The sequence below is a fragment of the Mesoplodon mirus genome (genome assembly GCF_964341445.2).
Source record: "Mesoplodon mirus genome assembly, chromosome: X".
Classification (NCBI taxonomy): domain Eukaryota; kingdom Metazoa; phylum Chordata; class Mammalia; order Artiodactyla; family Ziphiidae; genus Mesoplodon; species Mesoplodon mirus.
In genome coordinates, this window is record NC_138981.1 from 81254232 (window position 1) to 81272449 (window position 18218).

The following is an 18218-nucleotide window of genomic DNA, read 5'->3' on the forward strand; positions in this document are numbered from 1 at the left end:
TATTTTTGAAAAATAATAAGCCACTTGTGCATTACTTTGTCATACAGAAGTCTCTATCACTAACTTCCAAAGGGAGTCTCTGCACCACTCATGATCGTCTTCTTTGCTTAGGGCAAACATAGAGATTTTTTTACGTTCTTGAGACAAGATGGCCATTTCTCTTTTCGTGGCTTCTTATTCCCAGAATAAATACTTTCAATAAATCACTTCAATATATTCTCAGCTGATTCTCCCCTACATCTAGTATTTTCCTTCCCTGATCACAGCCAATAGTCAATAATCTTCAAGATGAGAAAATTTGCTTTCTTAGTATATTTTCATAGGAAAAAAAAATATATATGTATGTATACAACATATATATGTATGTAGTACACATATATATATATGTTGTATACAACATATATATATGTAGTACACACATATATATGTTGTATACAACATATATATATATATGTAGTACACATATATATGTAGTATACATAAATATATATATATAAAATCTCAGTTACCTATTCTTCCTCAAACTGCATTCCTTTTGCTTTTAATAAAATTTAACACACACACACACACACACACACAAACCACCACTGCATCGAAATGTTTTTAATTAACTCAAAACTAAATAAATAATATTAAAATCTAGAGCATAGTATATTGGTGTTGCATTGTGTGCCTAGCATAGTGCATAGGGCATAGTATACAATAAATATGGGCAAAATTAATAAGTGGCCCAAAATATACCCACTATCCTTTTATCTTGCTCTCACCCTGAATTCTCATAATATAGCACTTTATTTATATATTTTTTATGATCTTAATATTTTGTTCTGCATTATACTAATTTTCTGTTTTCATAGTCTCCACTATTAAGGCACCTACTGCATAATAGAAAGAGTACCATATTCAGATTGAGACAGATGTGAGTTGGAATTCAGATTCTACCACTTAACTACCTATGTGACTTTGGTTAAGCTCTTTCACCTCTCTGAGCCTCAATTTCATCATGTGTCCAATAGGCATATTTATACTTAGCTGATAAAATTCTAAGAATTAAATGAGATGAGCATGTAAGCTGGTCAATAAATGGTTTTTAGTCCCTCACCCATCACAAAGTAGACTGTGAGCTTTTTGTCCATTTTTTTTAATTGACATTTACTTCTTCCTTTCCTCTCAGCCAGTAACTTAAGCATAACATACACTTAATTAATGCTTAGTGAATAAATTAATTCTATGTAGGTATATCTGTCTTTGTGTCTGTTCATTTCAAGAAAATTCCCTTAAAGGCAAGAATGCTATCAAAATATTTTTTTCATATTAGCTAACAAATTTTGAGTTATTACTCTGTGCTAGCTCCTAAGCTAAATAATAATATACTTTATATGTTGTGATCTTCTATAGCAGCTGCCTAATATATTCACTAAGCATTTTATTCATTTAAGAAATATCAATGAACATTATTACCTGAAATTGATATAAAGTAAAACATTTTTTGATCACAATGCTTGAAGAAATGTGGCATTTGGTCAAATAAGGGTCATTTAACCATTTATGGCTACAGGTAAATGGTGAAAATCAACTTATGTCAAAATATACCAAATGCCCTCACATCCCCTAGTAAAGTGTAGCTATAAATAACTTTCTTTCCTCTCAATTCCTTCTGTTTTCTGGATTTTAGATTTCTGCCCCCAACCTCCCAACCCTCAGCTAAATAAAGAGAAAGAACTTTATAACAATATTTACAAACCTTTAGAACATATTTAACAAAATTCTATATCAAACTCATATCTCCTTTTTCTAATTTTTAAATTACTAAAATATTAAATTTTAAATTATTAAAGCAAACAAACCAAAAAACCCACCAGTATGGTTAAACACTCCATATCTCTGCCTCACAGAACTTTTGCAAACTACATGGTTGACAAGTACAGTTGACCCTTGAACAATGTGTGGTTAGGAACACCAACTCTGCATAGTTAAAAATCTGTGTATAACTTTACAACCGGCCCTCCACATCCGAGGTTCCACATCCAGAGATTCAACCAACCATGGCTTGCATAGAACTGTAGTATGAATTTAGTGAAAAAATTGTGTGTATAAGTGGACCCTCCCAGTTCAAACCCATGTTGAAAAAAAATTTCAAGAGTTAGGTTAACAACTTCATGATGTTAACAACTTCACGATGTTAATTCAGCTTGTAACACTACTAAACTACCTTGGAGACACAGTTAAATTTAATGCCATCAAGACAAACAACTTGGAAACAAAAAATAAGAAAACAAATTCCAAGAAGCTAATAAACAAATATCACTTCAATGTCCCTTCCTTCTTGATGAAACATGATATTAAAGATGCAAAGGAAAACAAAATAAGCAAAAACATGATGATTGTGATCAATGCAGGCTGTTGTGTTTAGATGCAGGTGTTTAGATGAATTTTTTTTCCCAGTCACATGAATCAGACTGTCTGAATGACAGAACTTCTAAAATAGTTGTTATCATCATCATCATCATCATCATCATCATCATCATCATCACTTACTGAGAACATATTAAGGGTTAGGCACTGTGTTAATTTAAGTGCTTTATATGAATCATCTATTAAATTACCTATGTGGTAGGTGCTGTTATCCCCAGTTTTACTGATGAGGAAAATATAACACATGGAAGTTCAGCAACTTGCCCAAGGTTCACAGCTAACAAGGGGAAGAGGTAAATTTTAAATAAAATGTAGCCTCTCTCCAGAGACAATAAATACAGTTTCACACTAGTACTGAAAAGAATTCACATTAGTTAAGGGTTCTAGTTAGGAAAGTGCCAAATAGCCTATCCTACTGTAGTACTGAAATGTTATTTTGCACTAATCTCAGTTACACTAGACTGAGATCTTCAAGAGAGCACTTCTTATTCATCTTTGAGTCACAGATCTAAGAAGATATTCAACACATAAATGCTTGCTGAATTAATGCCACTGAGACCACCAAACAATAAGCAAATGCAATGTTGAAAATGCCATTTTCATAGGGAAATCAGTCAGGAGACCACCTAAACTAGTATAGCTATGTTCATAAAAATACCTTGATTGCAGGGCAATGAACAATCTATCTTAAAACATGTTTCACGATATAATTCTGTATTATAAAGGAAGTTTACAGATTTGTGGACTCCTGTAGTTGATTTCCCATAGCAGATTTTCAAGAAATTGAAAGTAAAAAAAATAACTATGAAGGTTTATCATTTTGAGGACAGAGACAGATGAAATTTGGTGGTGTAGCAACACACTGATCTAAAGCAATAAGCAAACTTGTTCATTCTTGGATTCATTCAAGAAACACTTGTTGAGAAATAGACTCACACAGAAGACAAACGTATGGTTACCAAAGGGGAAAGAGGGGGAGGGATAAACTAGGAGTTAGGGATTAACAGATCCTACATATAAAATAATCAACAAGGTCCCATTATATAGCACAGGGAACTATATTCAATATCTTGTAATAACCTATAATGTGAAGGAATCTGAGAAAATATATATGTATAACTGAATTACTCTGCTGTACACCTGAAATTAACACATTACAAATCAACTATAGCTCAAGTTAAAAAAAAGAAGGAAACATTTGTTGAGTACCCACTATATGCAAGACACTGTTCTGGGTACAAGATCAATACAAAAGACAAGGTTCTAACCCCATGGTACTTCTAGAAGCAGAAGGCAAATGATATACAATATACAAACAAATTATAGTATAATATCATATACTGGTAAACATTAACAGGAAATTAAAATATCCCAGTTTGATAGTGAGTGACTGTGGATACACAACTTTACAGATAGGTGACATTTGCACTGAGACCTAAAAGTACCATGTGAACATACACTGAAGCAGGAGAATTTAGCCTATTCAAGGAGCAGAAAGCAGTCCAGGGTGGTTCTAACAAAATGAATGAGTGCAAGAGGGCGACAACATGAGGCCAGAGAGGCAGGAAGTTGTAGAACCTTGTAAACCACAGTAAGGATTTAAGATTTAATTCTAATGACCAGTGAGGATCCATTGGTGGATTTTAGTCAGCAAAGTGATATTATCATTTTAGAACTTAAAAGAACTTTCAAGCTTATTGGGAGATATCAATTTTAATGTAAAATTTACTGTCTTCCTGAAACAAATCCAAGCTGGCTGCACATTCTAAGTCAAAAAATGTTTTCCAGAGCTCTAGAAAGAGATATATAGCACTGTCTGGCTATGGAACTGTCAGAAAGATCATTAGATATATTTTATTGGTATGCATCAAGTAGTGTAGGGATGTGATTAGAGGCAGCAAACTTGTTCAAATAAAATAAGACCTGCCATGAACTTCCGTCCAAGCCTTGAACCAAGCATTTTATTTAAAATGTACTTCATATAAGTCTGCTAACCTTAACAACATGATCATTTTTCTTTTTTCTATTTTTTCAACTGCCCCAAATCATCAGAAAGACCAAATTTGCTTATTTCCTACTCAATCTAAAGCAAAATTATAGACCACAATTAATGTTACAGGTAAAGAAAAAAAAGGCATGTGTTTTTGCTTAAAAATCTAGTTATAAGGACAAGATCAAAATGCAAGTAAGAAGAATGCCATAAATTAGAAAAATTGGTCTTAGTTCAAACATCACCTACTCAGACTTTTCTAAAATTACTCTCCACCTCTTGGCACAGCCATTCTTGATCACATCACCCTCCTTTGCCTTCTTCATTTCACTTATCACAATGTGTTACTCATTTATTTTCTGCCCTCCTCCACCCTATAAAATAAAAGCTGGGATCTTATCTGTTTACCCATCTATTTCCATTTTCTAGCATAGTATCTGGTTCTTAGTAGAGGCTCATTAATATTCAATATATGTTGATCACTTTATCTACAAATATTAAGTGATCATTAATACGTAGTATAAAGTTGTACAAATATGCAAAGAAGAGTAAAACATGGTTCTCATACTCCAACCATTTATCCTCTAAATTGGCATTTTCAATGAGGCATGGATATAAAATAACTGAGAACATACTTAGTCTCTAAACCAGGAAGTCAGTTTACAACCAGAAAATGGAAAGGGGAATGAAGTGTTACAGCTATAATCCTAAGAGGTCCCTACCTAACTGCAGGAAATACTATTTTTATCTGAAACTCTCCTTATCTAAAAGTGGAGAGATCGCCATACCCTCTAAGGGTCAGCTGCAAGTGCTGGTCCTTTAAAGGAGGCACAATTACATATATGTGTGTATATGTGTGTGTAAATATATGTATATATTTAAATAGATATTTTATCATTAGCATATTATAACAAAATATATTTATTAACAATCCCTACTGCAAATTTTTCTGCCAAGAGTTTAGAGAAAGAGCGGGTCTAAATCATTAGAATAGCTTACTCATGCTTTTAGGGGGCTTAGTAGCATTGATTTGGGCTTTATATATTCCAGTGCTTGTCTGAACTTAGGAAGGACATAGATTACTATGGAAATTGGCACACTCATGTCCATTTCCTGGTACTGTAGATAAAACAACCACTAAACCAAAAATCTATTGATAAAACATTTCTGTCAATTTTACCTATTTTAGCCAAGTACCTTCAGCATTAAGTTTTTCTTGATGTTCTAATGGGAACCAAATGTATAATGTTTTTTTTTTAAATGTAGATTTCATTTTCAGTATCTAGATTCATACTATTTTGCTTCTTTTCTCCCTCACCTACATTCCACAATCTACCAGAGAATCAATTTAGGTGGTTCATCAGTATTTCAGACAACATCCTCTATCTTAGCAAAGATTGACCATTATCATTGCAAAATACACATCTGTGTCAAACCATAGAGAATTATGCCTCAGTGCGCTTACAGCCATAAAGAGAGAAGCACTGAATGCTTTAATATTCAGCCTCCTTACAAGAATGCTGAAATACTTTCTGCCTCAAAGGCAATCATGTGATAAGTTCTCAAATTAGTCAAAAACAGAATTGTTTTAAAATACTTCTTTTTAAATGAGGCACATATTCTTTCTTTCCTGCATTTTAGATTCCATTTCCCTTAGCCCAAAAAGCAGACTCGGCCTGGTGGTCATGCAGCCAGCCTGGATGGGACTTGCTAAAGCTGAGTGCCAAAATGTGTGAAAGCTTTGCAGCACTGTGAGCTGACAGACCATTAGGTAGATTGGGACTGTGTGCAGCTGTCAGGATGCTGCTGGAATTGCTATACTCTTTGTCACAGGATTATGCTGCTGGAGGGACTGCAGACCATACTTTTTAAAACAGCTTTATTTCCTTTCATGGGAAATTGATCTGTAGGAGTTCAGACTTTTGAGAATAGTCTCAAGTGGAAGAAAGAACACTTTCAAATATCTATATTCTAATATTTTTATGGTAACACGAGCAACTCAAGTTTCCCTCATGGTCACATATGATGATGTGCTAGGAATCTTTTTAAAGGACCATTTGAATCCTTATGTTCAAGTCCTTTGCACAGTCAATTTTCTTTATTAACCAAGCATTCTTCATTCATGTTATGCATTTTGACCTTATAAATTCTGTTTGTGCCTGTTTTTGCTTGAGCAGGTTCTTGAACACCGAGTATCAAAAAGAGTATTCAAAAATCAGTCTACAGATCTAAGTCTGTAAGGTATAACACTTAAATTCCTACCTGTTTTGATTACCATTAGTGGTCATTAATTGCTTATTTTTTCAAATTTAAATTACACACTCTCTATTTGTTTAATACCTGTATTTTAAATTGACAAATCAAGTTACCATTGTCATCTTTATCTTTATAATTAACCTGTCAAATGCAAAACAAATAACTTATATCATCTCTGTGGGAGTTTTAGTCATTTGGATGATAATTTCCATTCCAGAAAAATACTGCTGGTGAGCTTCAAAAAGTAATCTACTACATTGTTCTTAATAAAGATGGAACTTTCTAAGTCAGGTGACATGATATACAAGGATGTATATATGTCCACACCATCCATATGCAGGTACATAGCTCGCATTTCATGGATCATAATAAAAGTTAAAAGTCAATATATTTTAAATAATCAGAGGTGTCATAAATATTCACTGGGAAGGACTTCCTCAATAGGCTGTCAGCCTGCTTTAGATTACTTTGCAGACATAGTGTAGCCTTACTTAAAAATGGGTCTCTTGAGAGCAATAGAGACACACTGGAAAGTAGGAGATGACATTAATAAAAAATGGAAAAACATTTCTGCATTTTACATCAGTGAATTTTGTGATCATCCTTTTTCATCTTGTAAATATTTGGGATGAGTCATTTTCTTTCCATCTTTCTCTCACTAAAACTTACCTAGATTTTAGAGGTCAACATGAAGAATACCAAAGTTCTAATGCCTACCTTTACTAAAGTATCATTCCAATAAAGTTTAAAGTAATTCTATTGCATTTCAAATTCAAGTCAGCAATATATATGGTGGATTTAAAACTGTAAAACTGGATGCAAATGAAAGGAAGACCATAAAGACTTAAACAAGATCCTAGTGGACTCTACATTTGCACCTTATAAATGGCCAACCTTATGGCTATAAAGAAGCATTAGTGCAGTGCTCCACAGGACAGTAAAACACCACATTTCTTAAATCTATATATTTTTGTCCCTGTGTTTAAAACTTAACTCAAATATTTGATTTTTTGTTTGACTTTAGGGTATTTTAGTGATAAAGAGTTGCTTTTCCTCTCTCTGATGCTAGATTAGATTAACTCTAAAATATAAACAGCCGTCTCCATGCAATCTCTTACATTCCAATTTCAATGCTGTTTTTATTTTTGCTTTATCACGGCATGAATTCAGAGCAAGATGAAGAAATCATTTCAAGAATCCAAATGCCAGCATTACATGAATATTTCTTTCTCTGGCCTGACTAGCACTCTGCAACCAAGGGTGCTTTGTTTCCTAGGGTATCTTGGTTAAAAGTAGTCTAGGGATTAAAACTTCCCATTTATGAATCCCTGGTGGACTTAAAATATCTAGTGTAAGAACATGATGCCAAAACTACTCACCCCCCCAAAGGGGTGTGCAAATGCTCCCCTATAAAGGAATACAGAAAAATCACCACACTACATCTCTGTTTTGGCCTCTGGAACTACAGAGAGGGGAAATGTTCTACGGCACACATAGCTCCCACCTCAATCACTCCACCTTCAGTCTGAGGCTTTCAATTTAAGCATTTTCTAATTATGCTGTATGAGGTGTAGAATTTGTTTAAAAAATTAAGGCCATGGTATGGGTCATAAAATTGTGAATCTGATAGAATATCTCTGTTCGTCAGAAAGAGTCACCAATCACTAATTTTAGAGATCTGAGCGGAGTCCTTGAGGGAGGCAGGGAAGATGGCCACTTCCCACATCAGCTCCCACACAATAGTTGGCAAATCACTTCAATGAAATAGCTATCATAAGAACAGTGTTTAGATGTTTTCAAACTAAAGTGCTTGTATTAAATATGGGGACATATTTCTGTTCTTATGTGCATACTTGCTAAACGCCAGGTATCTAGACATATTACGGCAAAAATTAGTCCACCCACTAGGTTTCTGTGGTTGTTCTTGTTATCAGTCTCCAAGATAGTAGGATATAGGAATTTAAAAAAAAATAAATTTATTTTATTGAAGTATAGTTGATTTACAATGTTGTGTTAACTTCTGCTGTATAGCAAAGTGCCTCTGCTATACATATATATATATATATATATATATATATATATATACACAAAATCTTTTCCATTTTCTTTTCCATTATAGTTTATCACAGGCTATTGAATATAGTTCCCTGTGCTATTGAATATAGTAGGACCTTGTTGCTTAGGAATTTTAATTAAGCTGGTCCTATCATGGAGACTGGCTCTGAACGCTATTTCAAAAACACTGTCAGTCAATTTTCAGTACAACAACTGTGATACAGCCACATCTTGGTACCGAAGTATCCTAAAAGCACACTCTTAGGCACATGTATATTTCCCCTTTCCATCTCTGTGTCTCTCCCTCTGTCTCTCTTTTAGTGCCTACTCCTGAATATTTGCTTGTTCATGAAATAGCAATTTAGGACTTAAGTAACAGAAACTGGGGGAATAAAGAAAGTTTGGGTGACCATACTCTCTTAAGAATGGAAAGGACCTAGAGAGAACATCTAATTTGTTCATATCTAGTAAGATGAAGCAAATTGTTCTTTGAAAAGACCTTCACTTTCCCTGAACAATGAATGTTCTATTATAAAGGCAAGACTGTCAGCTTCTCTTTACTTTTTGTCAAAGATGGGACAGAATTTGATATGTTCTTGAATCAGTTTTACAAGCAAAATTTTTTCAGTGTGTCAGTACTCTTACTGAATAATAATGAGAGGGCTTTCATATAGGAATATTATGTCATTGATGCACTATCTACCATAAGTATTTTGCATGGCCTTTCCAGTTTAGTGTTAGAACATGCACTGAGGTGTGGCAAATTTCAATTCTTCTGATGTGCAGTATGACCTTGGAAAGTTATTCTCCCTGCTCTGAGCCTCACTTTGAACATCTGTAAAAATGACCTACCTCATAAGGTTTCTGTATGATGATTAAGTCAAATAATATATGCAGACACCTAATAGAGTGTCTGGTATACAGTGGAAGCTCTTATAAGTGCCAGATTTTCTAGAACTTCCTCTCCACAACCCCAATCCTTTCTCTAGTGGGAAAGACTTACAAGAAGATATTACACTGATATGTTCAGGAATCCCAGTAATTTATTCCACATATTTATGAAAAGATTGGCTAGAGTGAAAGAATGAGGGGTTTGTTTTTAGAGCAGAGCTTTACCCAAGATTTCTTAACCTCAAGACTATTGACATTTTGGGCTGGATAATTCTTTGTTGTGGAAGATGTTTAACAGTATCTCTGGCCTTTACCCACTAGATGCCATTAGTAGGGCCCATTCACTCTCCCACCCAGTTGTGACAACCAAAATTGTTGCCAGATATTGCCAAATGTCCCTTGCAGTGCAAAAAAACCCTTGATTAAAACCATTGGCTTGGACTTCCCTGGTGGCGCAGTGGTTGAGAGTCCGCCTGCCGATGCAGGGGACACGGGTTCATGGCCCGGTCTGGGAAGACCCCACATGCCGCGGAGCGGCTGGGCCCATGAGCCATGGCTGCTGAGCCTGCGCGTCTGGAGCCTGTGCTCCGCAACGGGAGAGGCCACAACAGTGAGAGGCCCACGTACCACAAAAAAATAAATAAATAAATAAATAAAAATAATTGGCTTAAATTAATATGGGGAAGAGACGTTAACCTCATGATTGCCATTGATTAATCCACTGGACTAAATCATATACCTGTATCTACATGCAATTTAATGACTCTAAAATGATTTTGAAACAGTACAGTTAATGAAATGAAGTGTTTTTTTAACTAGAAAACTAACTCCTGATTTAAAAAAAAAAAGCAATTCTAAGCCACACAACTTTGTTTTGTTCTCTATTGGCTACACTCTTATTCTAGATAGCTTTTTTTTTTTTTTTGTGGTACGTGGGCCTCTCACTGTTGTGGGCTCTCCCGTTGCGGAGCACAGGCTCCAGACACGCAGGCTCAGCAGCCATGGCTCACGGGCCCAACTGCTCCGCGGCATGTGGGATCTTCCCGGACCGGGCACGAACCCGTGTCCCCTGCACCGGCAGGCAGACTCTCAACCACTGTGCCACCAGGGAAGCCCTAGATAGCTATTTTATAAATACTGTTGCATAGATAATTTGGTGGAAATTTATGCATGCACAAACCCCATTTGAAAAAGAAAAATTCAAGGTGTGTGATCTATAGATGTTACATTTTTTTTGTTTGTTTTTTTTTAACATCTTTATAGATGTTACATTTTGATTCACCCAGATGAGACAGTTAAAGGAGCAATCCAGGAGTGGGTCCTCTACAGCGTAAAAGGAAGGCACTTTATCTCCATTATAATAATTATATATCTTTAATAAATGTCAAGTTTTCATAAAAGGTATATAAAATATAACAATTCAGAGGGGTGGGAAGGAAACTTAATGATAGCCAAATAAAATAAAATGAAAGGATTAGTCATAATCACATTGTCTTCTCTTAATCATACTGTAAGTTACAATGTAAATGCCAGTACTGCCTTCATCTTTTTATTATAAAACACAGAAAGAAATGGTAGAATGGGAAAGAAAGAGGAAAATAACAATGCGGGCCTTTGAAGATTATGATTTCTATACCCTGACAATTCAAAAAATTGAGTGAAAAGGAGGATGGCTGTCAGAGAAATCTAATCCAAAAAGTCAGAGAACCTCACAGCAGCATATCACTCAATTTGCCATCTATATAGGGACTGGTATAGTCAGTGCAGTAAAATGAAACATATACTTTCCCTTGTGATACATGCAGCAGAAGTCTCTAAGCTTCAGATATGACAGTTTCCTAAGCAGCTTTTGGACATACTTAGTACCCCGTGTTAACTGGTGACCCCTGATGACAGCTGAGCAACTCTCTGCTTAAACAGGCTCAAGTCCCACTGAAGCAGAAAGAAGGAAAGGTTTTTCTCCCTTCGCCTGGGTCACAGTATTCTGTTTATATGGAAGCATTGTTAAAAGTGTTTGTGAATGTCTCATCAACAGCCTTTATTCAACATTCATCTTCTCCCATCTCTTTGCACCATAGAACACTGTCCTAAGTTTCAAATTATTTTTTAAATTTCCTTTTAGGTAGAAGGAATAGATTATCTCCAATCTAGCCACATTTTGTCACCAGTAATGTTATAATCAGTAATATGCATTAGGAGACATATGGATGGAGTCAAGGATAGAGTCTATATTATTTGAATGGAGAAAAGTAACTGATCTCTGGAGTTTGAATTCCTAAATATCAATTTTCCAGGTTTGGCTTCTAATATAATGGTTCTAAAATGCTAATCCATGGACCATGGTACTGGATAAGGTTTCTTCTTTTACTGATCTATGGTAAAATTACAAAAATCACAATTTTATATACAGTCAGTTTAACCCCCCACTATCCCTTTTTCAAAAGGATTGCTCATCTTTTCTACTTTTTTGATGTTAACATGTCTTTTCTTATATGAAATAAGTATATGATACCATGTGTCTTAAACAGTACACTTTCTTGGCACAATCAAAAGCTGGCAGCCTAACTTGTTCCTCAAAATTTCAAGAGGAGCATTTTAATCCACAAATTTTAAACCCAATTGACACTCCAATTTTATAGCATACCAATTTCTGAGATATTTAAAATCAATTGAGTATTATTTCAACCAGGGACTGAATCCGGGACACTGCAGTGAAAGCCCAGGATCCTAACCACTAGGCCACCAGGGAACTCCCTATAGGTACCTCTTTATATAAGCAGGTATCCACTATTTATCAAGAAATCCAATTCTCTTCACATACTAATGAATTCCTGTAAAACATCAATAGACTTTATGGGACTTCCATTTCTACCAGTATGACCATCCAAGTGCCATGACCATTTTAAAAAAAAAGAAAATCAGAGAACAAAGTAACATGACTGAGAACCAACAGAAATAGAAAACAGAATAGTAATCCAACAATAATTCAGAAATTGGAACTATAAGACACATAATATTAAATAATTGTGTTTAAAGTTTCAAAAAATAAAAGTGAGGTTTGAAAATAAAAGTAATGGCAAGCATATCTAAAAATGAAAAAAGAATTTCAAGTTATCTAATTTATATTTTATACTTTAATAATTTAAAAAATCTCAACCATTAGTAAAAGCATTAAATGCACCTAACAACATAGAAAACTGGAAGATAGATCTAAATAAATCATTAGTATGCCATATGGAAAGACAGAGATGCAAAATATACAAAAAAGATTTAAGAGACATGGAACATGGAGTAAAAGTTTTAACACCCATATAATTGGAGTTCCAAAGGAGAGGAGGGAGAAAGGGGCAGAGGTAATATTTGAAGATTTAATGGTTAAGAATTTTCCAGAATTTAAAAAAGATAGTAATATACGAGTTCAACAAGCATAATAAATCTCAGAGTTTACATAAAAAGAAGCTCACTTTTACACACATCATAGTGAAAGTGAAGAATACTACAATGAAAAGATTTTTAAAGCAGCTGGAAAAGAAAAGAAAAAATCACATACAAAAATGTAGTTATACTAATGGCTAGCTTTTCAAAAGCAAGAGTAGAAACCAGAAGACAGTGGATTTATATCTTCATTGTGCTGAGAAAAACAGATGTCAACCAAGAGATCTATTTCCAGGAGAAATATATTTTAACAATGAGGGTGAAATAAAGACAATTTAAAGGTAACCAAAATGTACTGAGATTTATACTACCAGACCATCAATAAAATGAATGCCAAAGGAAGTACTTCAAGCAGAAGAAAAATTATCCCCCATGGAATGCCTGAGATAAAGGAAAGAAGAGCAAAGACAGTGGTAAATATTGACTCTATAAAAATAATATTTCATGGAGTTATAATATAGAAATAAATAACACAACAATAACATATGAGTGGGAAAGGAAGATTGTCCTTAATGTACTCTAAGATCTTAATTGATTGGAGGAATTTAAATATATTAATTTAGGCATTCATAAATTAGGTAGTCATGTTAAATTTCCTGTGGCTCTCATTTAAGGAATGGGTGCAGAGTATATACATTCTAAAATAGTAGAGACAAGAAAGGAATGGGAAAAAAATAAACCAAAAGATGCCAAGAAAGGAGAGAAAGATAAAAATAGAAAATATGGGGCAAATAGAAGGCATAAAATAAGCTAGTAGGGAAATACCCAAATATACCAATATTTATAATAAATATAAGTGAACTAAATATAAAAAGTCCTGTTAAAAGACAAAGATAATTGAACTTTTTTTCCACATAGCTATATGTTGTTCATAAGAGATACAACTAAAAACATAAGAGAAAAATAGAGTAAAAGTAAAATTATGACAAAAAAGTATAACAAATACTACATTAAATAAAACTAGTTTACCTATACTGATATCAAGTAAAATATACTTTATGATAAAAAGGCAACTAAATAATGACAAAAGGTCATTTCACCAAGAAGATATAACAATTCTAAATATGTATGTACCAATAACATAGTGTCAAATTATATAAAACAAAAACTGACAGACTTACAGGAGAAAATTTAAAATCCACGATTATAGTTGGATATTTTTAATTAACCTCTTTCTCATTATTTGGAAAATTAAAAAGGCAAAGAATTCAGTAAGGGTATAGAATATTTGAACAATCTAGTTAGCAAATCTGATCTAATAGATGAATATAGAACACCTCAGAATACTAATTATTTTGAACACATTTAGAAAATGTACATTCTGAGTAAAAATCCAAGTCTCAATAAATACAACATATATCAGCATTACACAGAGCAAATTCACTGACAATAATACAATTAAATTATAAATCAGCGACATGAAGATATACTAGAAAATAACCATATGTTTCTTAAAAAATTAAGAAATATACTTCTAAGTAACTCTTAGGTCCAAGAAGAAATCAAAGTTAAAATTAGAAAATGTACTAAGTTAAACAATAATAAAATACTCTATATTAAATTTTCAGGGACAGAACTTGTATCACATTAAAATTGGCTTCAGATTCTTTGACTCTCTTCCCATTGAGATATTGGTTCTACTTCCCCATATTTTCCCCTCCTCTTGAATATGGGATAGACTAGGATTGTTTTGGCCAATAAAGTAGGGTGGAAGTGCAGCTTTGTCAGTTCCACGTCTAATCTTTAGGAACTTGGAAGCTTCTGTTTCAGTCTGTTGAACACCTGAGCAAACATGTAATAAGTCCAACTACCCTAATGCTACTATACATTTAAAAAGCCCTAACAAAGCACAGTTTGAAAGGCAGTGTGGAGAAATACAGAGGGAGACAGAGAGAGAACATGAGTGCATACATCTAAAGTAATATTTAGAAGGGAATTTATTCTCTTAAATTATGACATTAGAAAAGAATAAGGGCTGAAAATTAATGGGCTGAGCATCCAGTTTAAGAAATGAGAAAAATAATAGAAAAACAAATATAAATAAAATACAAGGGAAAAATAAATATAAAAACAGAAATGAACTACAAAGCAAACTTAGAATAAGGAAGATAAATAAAGCAAAATGCTTTTTTGAAGAGACTGATAAAACTGACCCAAAATAGATAAATAAAAATAAAAACCTAAAATGGCAAAACAGAAAAATATGAGGGAGTAAAAAAGAAAGTTACAAATAAAACACCTTTGGAATAAAAAAGGCAGAAATAGGATATTGGAAATAACTTTATCTTCATAAACTAAAAAGCTTAGATAAAAGGACTTAATCAAATGACTTAATAAAGGTGTTTCAGGAATAAAGATAATATCCAAATATTAAAGAAATGGAATCAGTAGTTTAAAATAGTCTCACAATGAAAACTTCAGGACCATATGGTTGTATTAGTGAGATCTATCAAGCAATCAAGAAATAAATAACCTCAATTTTTCACAAACTATTCCAGAGTATAAAAAAGAGGAAACCCCCCTGGCTCATTTCCCTGAGACTAGCAAAACCATGATATGAGTCTTAGAAGGAAAAGGAAGTTTATAAGCCAATATGTCTCATGAAATTGATGCAAAATAATAAGCAAATTATCAGTAAGTCAAATTCAGTGCAAGAAACATTAGACGCCATGACAAAGCTGGGCTTATCCTGGAATTTAAAGTTGATAACACTCAATAAACAATATAATTGTCAAACCTGAGTCCTCATTCCACCCCATTCTCCATCCATGCATAAAGATTTGAATGCAAGTAATTTTTTGGGGAAATTGAAAGTGAAAAAATGGACAGCCAGTATAATGGAGCAGTTTCAAATATGGGTAACTTGGCTTTGACCATTGTGGAGCCACAAAGAAAACACCTCAGAATTATCCATTCCAAACAGAGAAGATAAAAATATTTTTTGACTGGCTTGAGTTGTCCCAGGGGGACTTTAACTCTTTCTTATTTCGAATCTGCACATAACCTCCAAGCAGGTACCCAGGGCTTTCTACACCATGGCATCAGAGAAGTCCCTGGGTCAGAGGATGAGAGATAAGAAGTACAGCAAGGGGGGTTACCAAAGGGGAAGGGGAGAGATGGATGAATGAGGAGTATGGTATTAACAGATACAAACCACTACACATATAGTAGATAAGCAACAAAGATTTACTGTACAGCACAGGGAATTATACTTACTATCTTGTGATGACACATAATGGAAAATAATCTGAAAAAATATGTGTATATACATATATATATATATATATATATATATATATATATATAACTGAATCACTTTGTTGTACATCAGAAACTAACACAATACTGTACATCAACTATACTTTAAAACAAAACAAAAAAAAAGAAGTACAGCAGAGGTGAATCCTCTCAGATTACACATGCACAAAGCTGATTGCCCTGCCTGCCACCACAAGGAGTATAGTAAAAGGTAGACTTAAATATCTAAAGGTGTGGCCAAGTGGTATACAATACGATAATTCACCACATTAACAACTAAAAGGGAAAAAATCATCTCAAGAGCTTCAGAAAAAAGTTTTCAATAAAATTCAATACCATTCAAGGTACAACTCAACAAACTAAAAAACAAAGAAAACTTCTTTAACCTGATAAAGAATATTTTAAAGAACTCCTTCAACAAACATGGTACTCAATGGTAAAATACTAAAGTTGTTCCTTTTAAGATCAGGAACAAGAAATGGAAACTGCTCTCAAAAATTCTCTCCAGGGCTTCCCTGGTGGTGCAGTGGTTAAGAATCTGCCTGCCAATGCAGTGAACACGGGTTTGAGCCCTGGTCTGGGAAGATCCCATATGCCATGGAGCAACTAAGCCCATGTGCCACAACTACTGAGCCTGCACTCTAGGTCCCATGAGCCACAACTACGGAGCCCACATGCCACAACTACTGAAGCCCATGGGCCTAGAGCCCTTGCTCTGCAACAAGAGAAGCCACCACAATGAGAAGCCCACGCACTGCAATGAAAAGTAGCCCCCGCTCGCCACAACCAGAGAAAGCCCGCATACAGCAATGAAGACCCAATGCAGCCAAAAATAAATAAAATAAATAAATACATTTTTTAAAAAATTCTCTCTATCATTTGTCAGGAATTCCTTGCCAGCACATGAGGCAAGCAAAAGGGAGTGGTGAGGAATAATCATTGGGAATAAAGAAATAAAATTACCATTATTTACAAGTTATAAGATTATATTTAGAGAAACCCAATGTAATCTACAGAGAAATATTTAGAATAAGGCAGTTTAACAAGATTGCTGAATATAAAATCAAAAAAACCAAATCCACTGCATCTCTATATTCCAGTAACAAATTGTTCGAAAATGTAAGAATAACTACCTTAAACAACAGTATCACGAATATCAGGTACTTAAGAATAAAACCAAATAAACGGCAAAAAATTTATGGAGATAATGCTAAAATTTTAGAAAAATAGCTTAAACACTTAAATTGAGAGATACACTGTAGCTATGGATTGAAAAACTCAATATTATAGTAATGTCAGTACACTTCAGATTAAAATAGAGATTCCAGGCAATAACAAACCCAAACTCTAACAGGGATGTGTGTGTGTTTGTGTGTGTGTGTGTGTGTGTGTGTGTGTGTATGTGTATGCATGTGTAATTTTGCAGTATGATTCAAAAATTTATATAGAGGAACAAAAAGACGAAGAATAGTCATAACAAACCAGAAGTAGAAAAAACACTGATGAAGAATTTTTATAAAGCTGTAATAATTAAGATAATTTAGTATTAGCAGAGAGATAGACAAACCAATTAATGAAGTAGAATTATGAGTCCAGAAAGAGACCCATACATATATAAAAACTTGACTTACAACAGAACTAGCACTGCAGATCAGTGAGGAAAGGAAGAACATCTCAATACATAATTCTGGAACAACTTGCTCTGCATATGGGAACTGAATCCCTACCTAACACCATAAACAAAGAAAAAAAATCCAAATAGATTTAAAAAGTTAAATGTAAAAGGCAAGAAGGTAAACAATGTAGGAAATACCTTTATGAACTTAAGGTAAGGAAGAATTTATGAAAACACACAAAGAAAAAACAGAAAGAAAAAGATTATCAAATTTGATCGTGTTTACATTTAAAACTTCTGTTT